Source organism: Pinus tabuliformis, chromosome Q, assembly GCF_031772625.1.
Source record: "Pinus tabuliformis cultivar Carrire ecotype Pingquan chromosome Q, CPIR1, whole genome shotgun sequence".
Classification (NCBI taxonomy): domain Eukaryota; kingdom Viridiplantae; phylum Streptophyta; class Pinopsida; order Pinales; family Pinaceae; genus Pinus; species Pinus tabuliformis.
This window is the reverse complement of record NC_142296.1, coordinates 1,287,362,898-1,287,372,532: the sequence shown is the minus strand read 5'-3', so window position 1 is coordinate 1,287,372,532 and position 9,635 is coordinate 1,287,362,898. Positions and strand designations below refer to the sequence as shown.

Genomic DNA, 9,635 nt, shown 5'->3' with positions numbered 1-9,635 from the left:
GTTCAATTTCTCGTACATCAATGCGAGGAAAATCCACCGAATACCGCCAACGTTTCCCATTGTCGTTTATTTCCCCTAGCGAATATTGCAGAAATTAGTTGTTCGAGAGTGTACTCGGCATTTTAAACTTGGACAACTTGGATCATGAGAGGATTGAATATTTTGTGGTATAAATTGTTTGAAAAGAAATCGTAATCAAATAAATAAAATTTAGACCTTCCGAATATAAATAAATATAATTTTAATTATTTATATAATATTTATTTGTTTTTGTTGTGTATTTTAGAGGAACCAGTGGCCTGGCTGTTTGATAGGTAGTTATTAATAAATCTTTGAGATGTTTTACTCTCCTTAAACCACAATGGATCTCTTCACTTTTTCAGGATTCACATTAGTTTCATTAAACTGCTTTCAAAAATATAAATAACATTTCTATTCTTATTGTAATAGCCATTTTATGTGTAGATTAAATACATTGAAAAGGAGAAGGATAAAGAGAGGAGTAATTATCGAAACCATCAAAAGTGGAAGTTGAATTATGTTTTTATGGTGAAAATTGATTCAGTACCATCAAAAACTTCTGGGGCACTCAAAATTTTGAAGTGTGATAGTTGTAACCTGGATTTACAAAAACTAGGGGCGGATTTTATCAAACTCTGGCCAAAATTTCCATGATTTTCAAAGCAAAAAACAATCTGTTTAGATTAAAACAATTAAAAAAATTATATATATATCTATCTATTTCTCTCTATATATATAATCTTTGTTTATTTATAAATTCTATCTATAAATAATATTTTTATATATTATTTTATCCTGTGTACATGTTAGGTGAAATAGATAATATCTTAAAAGCTGCTTTACGATAAGACTATTGGATAAGGTCTGTCTTGAGGCCACAGTTAGGAATGGATAAGGCCTGCACTGAGACATAATGGGTAACGCCTATATTGAGGCCACAGTTAGCATTCTCCAAGCATATACTTCTATAGATGCCAGATCTTGACATATCTACTGCCCTTAGAATTCTCCCATATTATTCGAGAGCAGGAAGCCGGTATCTCACAAAAGTAAAAAAATCTACCTCCCCACTATGGGAAGGAATTTAGTTTTGCAATTTCAGTCCACCCCCATTTACTTTTCTTTCTCTGGTTATTAAATCAGTCTAGTTATTCTGTTGTTAGATCAGTTCAAAATTGATTTTCTAAATATTCCCAAGATTTTGATCTTTTCAAGAGAAGTGATCTCCCCAAATGAATTGATTTTGACAGTTGAACATTTTTCTCTTCGCATCGATCTATTCTATTAGAATTTTTCACTTTAGAATCAACTCTGTAATCTTCAATAATTTGTAATGGACTGGGGTGAGCTCAGTAGTCGATTTCTGTGATCAAATAAACAGATTTTTGTATATAGCCTGATTTTTCTGATCATATAACAAGCGTTTCTAATTCATAACCTGAATTTGTGATCATCTGATTTGTATTGACCAACGGTTATATGACAACGAGAGAGAGCACGCTTGTCAACGCCCGTGTATGGTACACGTTTGTATACATGCGTGCTCTCTCTCGGAGTCACTCAATCTCTATTCAATATATTTTCCGATTTATATCCAAATGAGCTTCCACAGCGCTTCACTGTCAAAATAACCAGAAACGAACAATGAAGAAATATTTATGTGAGAGGTGTTATCTGCCATGGTAGCGGAGGTGATATGTACATTCTGTCAAAGATTATATCCGTTGAGAGATGGCGACTTCTTTATTGATCTGTGACTGCTTGAAAGCGGGAGCAATCTTTCAGCTACTGTAACCACATCTTCAGGTACTGCAATTACTTTACTAGTTTTATGCATTTTTGAAGAAGGAAAATTTGGATTGCTATATTTATAATTTTTGTTATATATAGCAAGCATCTCTGTTGCAGGATAGGACATAAATTTTTAGAATAATGAAGGTATCGTCAATGCTTTTCTGTCTATATGATCCTAAAATGTTTAAACAATTCATCAAGAATAACGGACTACTCTTAGATAACCATGCTAACATGGGCTAAAAGGAAAACGGTACTCTTTGAAGTAAGGCGTGCCCTTTTTTTTCTTGCCATTTTAGTATGATTATCACACAGCCGTCTGTTACTCTGAAAGGGCAAGAAACAAAAGGGCAATCCCAATTACCATTCCAAGAAGGAATACCCTTTTGTTTTTTTTGCAAATTTTAGTAGGGTTATCCCACAGTAGTTTGCTATTGCTATTCTTTAGAGTATATCAGTTGTGGCATCACACGAGACTATGAGAGTTTATTGCTAGGGAAATATATACCGCACACGCGTTCACGGGCGGCCACTGGACAGGGTTTAACCATAGAACTGAGAAACCAAACCCTATTCATAGAACAGACGAGCCAAATCCAAGCTACGCCAAGCGAGAAACACCCACACCAACACAGAAGAGCAGTCCCTCGCCAAACTAAAAAGAAACCTATATACACTGTTAGCCAAACCAACAAAGAAAAAATTGATTTAGAGATACTCAGGCAGTCGGCTCTAATGGTCACGAGGTCCTCACTAACCGGGTAAAGTTGCACAAACATCCTAACTCAGCATGCACTGGTGACGGGCTTTCTTTCCATAGTTCACGGTTGCAATCAGGATTGTTGTTACACTAAAACCCACATGTGTTATTAAACGGACTTATTGCTAGAGTTAATGGTTATTGCTAGAGTTAATGGTGACCCACTAGAGGGGTTAAACAATGTAGTGAAATACATCAGTGTATTATCTAATGCACAACAATCTTCTCAGGGAAGAGTCGGGTGTAATTCAAACTTGCTTTAATATAACTTGTTGGAATCATGATTCTCATTATCAGGGAGGAGTCGGATGTAATTCAAACTTGCTTTAATATAACTTGTTGGAATCATGATTCTCATTATACAAAAAGGAGTCGGATGTAATTCAAACTTGTTTTAATATAACTTGTTGGAATCATGATTCTCATTATACAAAAACTCGCAGGTGTTAATAAACTACTCCACTAAAGACAATTAAGCCATGTCTCAAAATACAAGGGAGTCTCAAAATACAAGGGAGCATTAAATTATCTAATGCCCAACCTCTACACTCAGTATAGTACCTTACAAGTTTCAAAGAACTGTTAGATTTGATGGACTAACCACCACTTCGAATCTCTTTTGGAAACATTTAAAAGATAATGATAATAAGATAGAGGTTTACTAATGTTTACAAGATTTGAAGTAATAGAAAATCTCAACACAAAGTGGTATAGCACCAAATCTAACGCAATCTGTCCGCAATGTGGAGTTTCCGATAGTCAGTGGGAAAAACAACGGGCGATACTGAATTTCACACACGAACGACTAGGGTTTTTGCGCATTATCATGCCGGAGCTCTCGGCATCTACACAAATCCCATGCAATCTTGTTTTCCATAGACCTCTGGATTGCTTCCCATAGTTTGGTTCCCTTGTCTAGAATTTTGACATCGAAGTTGCTTCGGTTAGATGTATTTTCATGACAGCATGTTCTTGGTAGTCGGATGTTCTTAGTACCGGGAGATGCTGACCAGGTTAAAGGGAAGGGGTGTTCATTGAACTGTGAATATCGAGTATAGAGGTTCATCTTAATCCTGGATCCAGAGCACCATATTAACCCAATGCCCTTAAACCGATTACACTAATTTATCTTTTATATCAAGAATGAATTATTATGCTTTTTCCCTTTAAAATACATGCTAAAAGTTTCAGATAAACGTGGGACATCTTTCCATCCAATCCTGCCAGATCACGTCTTTTCTCTTTATAATAAAGGCCATGCAGAGCACACAAATGCCCTTTGGACTAAAAGCACAATGCTAATGTTATTAGCAGCACTTTTTTTCGACATTTTTATGTTCGATGAATGTTGCCTCTTTACAATAAGGGTCAGATCACTGAGAACACACTTTTTTTTCAGCACTTATTAGTTCGATGAATATTGCCTCCTTACAATAAGTGTCAGATGATAGCTGAACACACATGCTTTTACGACTAAATAGTAATGTGATTGGGCATTTTGGATTTTGGTTTTATGGATATTGTTCAATTAAAATGTACTCAATCAAATAAGTAAAAAAATTACAAGTCGTAATTTTAGGATTTAATATTTTGTTATTATTATTAATTATTAATTATTTTATTTTATATTTTATTATGATACATTTATTATTATTATTATTAATATTCATTTTGTTTCCTAAATATGTTATTTTAGTTATAATTTAATTATTATTTTTATATGTAATTTGGGTATTTTTGTTTTTGTTTGTAAATTTTAGAGTTTTTTCTACATAGTCGTTTATGTTTGGTTTAGCGAAACCCTTTTTTTAATTAGATTGTTTGAAGAGTTCATAACGATTCTAGATCTACTAGTATTCCCCTTCAATCTCTTCATCTTTGACATCGTTTTCATAAAGTAGCTGGTTGAAGTGGGGTTTCTAGTTTCATAGCAAAACCTCCACTAGGTGCATCATGGAAAAATAAAAATTGAAGGTGTTTGTTGTCAAAAGTGGTGCAAGATCTAAAATAAAAGGTAAAATCTAGTAAGATTGAAGAATATATCCAATATATGTAAGATCATACTCTGATATGCAAATTCATCACACAATGGCCCTCTTAAAAGTCGCTAATTGGGTGGATTCGAATTAAATGGAACCTCCATGGTCAAATAGAATTGGAGTTAGAGGCAAAAGCATTCTTCATTGTCATCTTCTCTAGCTTGGAAGACAGATCGAGAGTTTTTGAAAAAGGGTCATATTTTTCAACAATGCAAGGCTCTCCATGCGAAATTTAAAATGAACAATATAATTTGTAGAAGGAACATTTCCTTGCTACCCTAGTGTGGTTTTATCTCTTTTATCTTCCCAAGGAACATTAGGAGGAGGAAACCCTTGAAGGCATTGGCAATCTCATCGGTAACTTTGTCAAGGTATCAGAGGCTTCTAAGAGAGGGAGGTACACATCATAACTTTCGATCTGTATTTACATGAAGATACCATTGGTTCTCATTAGGGGAATTTTGATGTAAAAAATGAGCCTCAAAACAAAAATTGTGCTAATAAAATTCAATTTATAAGAACCTGCTGACAGTGCTGGACTCGCCAACATTTAGAGGATTTCCCCAATACGATGTCCCAACTAGACCTCAAACCATTTGGAATAGGAATCCCAGTAGTGGGTTGTAGTGTAATGCCTTGACCACGGTAGTGCACAGAGGTAAGTAAGATAACTTTGGCTGAGAGTAATTGTGTGACCCGGCAGAGATTCAAGTGCGATGCATGAAGGTTCTAACACATGGAGGGGAAAAGGAAATGTGCCCCTTAGAAGCCTGTAATAGTATGCAGTTTGAAACGAACACACAAGGAGAATGACATCACAAGGTAAAATGCATAATAGTCCACAAATTAAAGTGATGGGTTAATCCAACAACATGCATTCAACAACATTTGTACAATTGCGTAAAATGTAGTTCATAAGAAAATGCGTAAGTTAAACAACATGCATTGCTAAAGCAACCAGAATAGTCCAACTACAATAACAACATATGCATGAAAGAGTGTTGGCTCTAATATTACTATTATAAGTGAAAGTTCCATCCATACATACACCATTGACGACAAGTAGCCCAAATAGTGGAACATTACAGTCAGGAACACCTTTTCCTCCAAAGAAATATACTCACTCTATGCTGTGGAGAAGCAAAGGCTCGTCACAATACACCCAAGCCTTTTCTAAGCCTAAGCCTAGCCAAAAACTTAGCTCTCAAAAAGCCTATTCCATGAGTTAAGAGGTTCTATTTATAACAAAGGGTTGGGTGACCCTTGACATTCCCCTTTGTGACTCTTTGACTACCCTCATGACTCTTCAACTTCTTTACAAGTAACTCATTACATAACATGATGACCTTTCACATTCCACTAATGACGCTTGGAATTTCACTTACAACATATTTACAAATAATATTACATTTTCCACATTTACCCATGTGAGACAAAATAGGTTAGAGACAACCCAAAAAGACAAGACACTATGACTTTGATCTTTGGGGAAATACCAACTCGACAACCTCCACTTGGTGTTTCTCGGTCACATACTAATTCCAATCTTAATATTGCATGATGCTGACCCCAAACTGCTTGATGGTGTCTTTCCGATAACAGACACTTGCCTCCATAACATCCGAGTATATGATCTTGGAACCTATGCTCAACTCATTATGAAGCATGTGGAACATTGTGTTGACCATGACGGGACCATCAATGTACTTCTGCATATTATGTGCACTCAAGTCCAAGTCTTCCATGGTGCCCACTCATCTTAGCTTCTCCATGTACTCATCAATCTCTAGCCAGACTTGGATCTTTGGTTTAGCCTCACTGAGAGAACAGTTTGATGGGATCATGTGCATTCTCATCATGAGATCCAAACTATTGTATAATTGTGCATATGAGGCATGTATGTTTCTGATGAATGGGGTGAGCTACTCATAGTTATGGATCAACATCCAAACTTTTTCTTTCTCCAGCTCTGCCTATGGTTTCATCTTCTTGACTAAGTGAAGCGGGGGCCCCTTGTACCGCATTGTCCACTCTTGCAAATGGGCGATGTAAACATGTATGTTCTTGAGAGTTCGAACAAACTCTTTGCTTTTCTAGTGTAGGCCATGCACATAGACAACTGATTTATGCACAGTGATAAATCCCTCATAGAGCTTCCACATGGTGGTGCCAAGTGTTGAGACTTCGACAAGTATCTCTTTCCTCATGTCCCCCATAGCGGAAGCTGCACTCTGCTCTTTGAGTTGTTCTACCTCTTTCTTGGAAGCCTACACGTTCTTTGCGAGTTATTCATTCTCAGCCAACATGAACTTAACATTTGAGATTTTTTCTCCTACATAGGTCAAGTTCGCATCAACAAGGGAAGTTGGATGGTTCTTTGTGTCTAACACTGTCACCCTTTCCTTCATGAATGAAGGTGATGCATGATCATCCAGAAAGTGCTTCCTTCACACTTGTACAATCCTCTTCTACAACTCGTCAAATGATACATTATACACATCCATGATTAGATCATCATCAAGGAGGAAAACCTCTCCTTTCTTGCTCAAGAATAGTTCTAACCCTAGAGGTGGTGGAGACTCAGAGATGACCTTAGGTGCTCTTGAAATAAGGCCAGTGTCTTCATTCCATGGCTACTGTTCCAACTCCATGTATGTCATTTCAATTATTTTCTCAATCTACTGAGGAAGCTCTTGATCTTGCATCTTTTCACCGTCTTCCTCGGCTACTATCTGTTCTGACTCATCGACGTGCATTGGCGTTGTTTTCTCTATCATTGCACCTTGCCTTTGTTTTTATTCCTGCTTCTTCTTCTATTCATATTCCTTCCTCCTCAATTCCCATGCTTCGGTTCTTGTTCTTCTTTCTACGATATCAATTCTACTATATCCAAGATCAACTTTTCCCTCTTCCCTAGCTCTTCTATTTATATCCTCTGCTTCATTTTTCTTCTACTGCCATCCGTTGCCAAAGCTGCTCGCGTGAACAATGAATCTGGTTTCACTCTGTAACTTTGTTGCCCCTTGATTATGTCAACAACTTCCTCTTTCCTTGATCTTGTACTAGATTGCTACCTTCTACCACTATTGTTGGACTTGCTCCCATGTTAGTGTTGACTCCTTTTCTATGAAGAGTTGAGTATCTGCATACTTTGGCAACTAAACTGGCGCTTATTCAACTGCTTCCCCAGTGCTGCTTTCAGTGGCCTCTCTTGAAGCAATTCTTTTTGCTACCATGGTACAATTACCGCTCGAGAGAAGTGCTTCACGAGTGTGGTACCTATGGGATACAAAGGACACTCATGGCAATCAAACATTAGCTCTTACAAATCTAACTTCACATCATGATCAAGCAACAGTCAGGGCATCTGATGAGTGAGATTGCAAAATTTTGACTGAGAAGGGTTACTGACTGACTGTGGGAACTGTGCACTATGTAGTCCTAGTAGTTAGTACGGAAGCTTGATGAGTGGAACTACGTAATTCACACTGGGCTAGGGCCTAGGAGAGATTGTGCATTGCGCAGTCTCAGTGGCCAAGCTGGGAGACTAGATCTTGGAATTGCATAGTGTGCAATTGAAGCCAGGCAAGGACAAGCTCTGTGTTATTTTGGGTGCCAAGGCCATTGCCTTCAGCTCCCAGACTACATAGTGCATGTATTGAGCTATGAGATCTGAGCATGGGGAGCCCATATTTGCCCATGGGGAGTGTGAAAATCAAGCAGATCCGAAGGATGATGTGATCTTTGGTGAAAACCTAACTAAGTGTTGATGCATGCATGTGAAACAAGTGCAACCATTGACTAAACTGAAGGAAAATGAAGCATGTGAAGAGAGTCACCACAACAATGATCGTTGGTGAAAAAACGAGAACACTCATGCGACACTTGAGAAAGGAAATCTATAACTTGAAACAACACTTCTACAATCTAAAAAGTTAAAACGCCAGCATCCATTCAAATAAACAAGTGAAACAACACTCTCACAAGCTAAACAACAAAAAGCGACTAAAAAAGAAAAAATAAAGACAATAAAAGAAAAACTCATCCAGAAAAGTGATGAGAATGCTCTAAAGGCATCTTTGGTTTCTTAGGAATGCTAGGGCTTCATGAACGAATGTACAAATGAGCTCTAGAGTTTTCCATTACATAGAATTGATAAAATTAGGATTTATGACGCCCATGCCTAAGATCAAGGACAAAAGTGACACTTGGCCCAAACCTCTAAGGAAAGCAATGTGCCACCTTCAGGAAACTAATAATAGATTCATACTTTCTAAGGATGTTGCTTGCCCTTTATTTCTCTTTATTTTTCAGTGGGGAACCTCCCACGCATTTCCTAGAAAGATTGCACAATTATGGGAATGACTGGGCAACTCTTTGGCTCATACACCACACAGTTTCTGAGAACAATGGGTTCTACACAACTTCTGGGTTGAGTGGCTCTAAGCTGCCTCTCATGTTCTGTGAAATTTTCAATCTCAAGGCTGGATGCTAGTTATTTCTACACATTTCCTAGGTTCAAGGCCTACTATTAGTCCAAACTGTGCAATTCCCAAGAGCAAGGTTGGTTTCCCTTAAGAATTGCACAGTACTCTAAGGCAAGCCCAAAATTGGATCAGTGTGAGACGAGATGTTGTGGTTTAGGAAGGAGGCTCCAAAATGAAACAAAGGAAAATTTTTGGACAGTGGTTGTAGCCGCTACAACATTGGCAACACATTGGTAGAACTCCAACTCTTTTTATGGACTTTGTCTCATGAAAAGCGAGTCTAACTCTTCCGGAAGTATTGTTTAGTTCTTCGGTTATCATAATTACTTCACTTAGCTTGAGTTAAAGATGTAGTCCCTACAATTCTCTTTATTAGCAACACACATACCAAGCCAAGTCAAACTAAGTTGTTTTGATTGGGGATGAGGTGTATATAGATGCACAAGAAAATTAAATTGTCAGATTTTTGGTTTCATCTCTGTTGTTGCTCCTCTACCAGTAGACTTGGATAGTACCCCGACGAAGTCACGTCAA

The 9,635-nt window shown here is 37.4% G+C and overlaps 1 long non-coding RNA gene across 2 annotated transcripts in view; it reads left to right on the top strand.

The window, feature by feature from the left end:
* The first annotated feature begins 907 nt into the window (after positions 1 to 907).
* The window catches only part of LOC149224541 (uncharacterized), a 66,494-nt gene continuing 57,766 nt past the window's right edge, over positions 908 to 9,635 (top strand). For both annotated transcript variants that reach the window (XR_016249082.1, XR_016249083.1), the window contains exon 1: positions 908 to 1,827. This is a non-coding gene — a long non-coding RNA (uncharacterized LOC149224541). The remainder of the gene's footprint in view (positions 1,828 to 9,635) is intronic.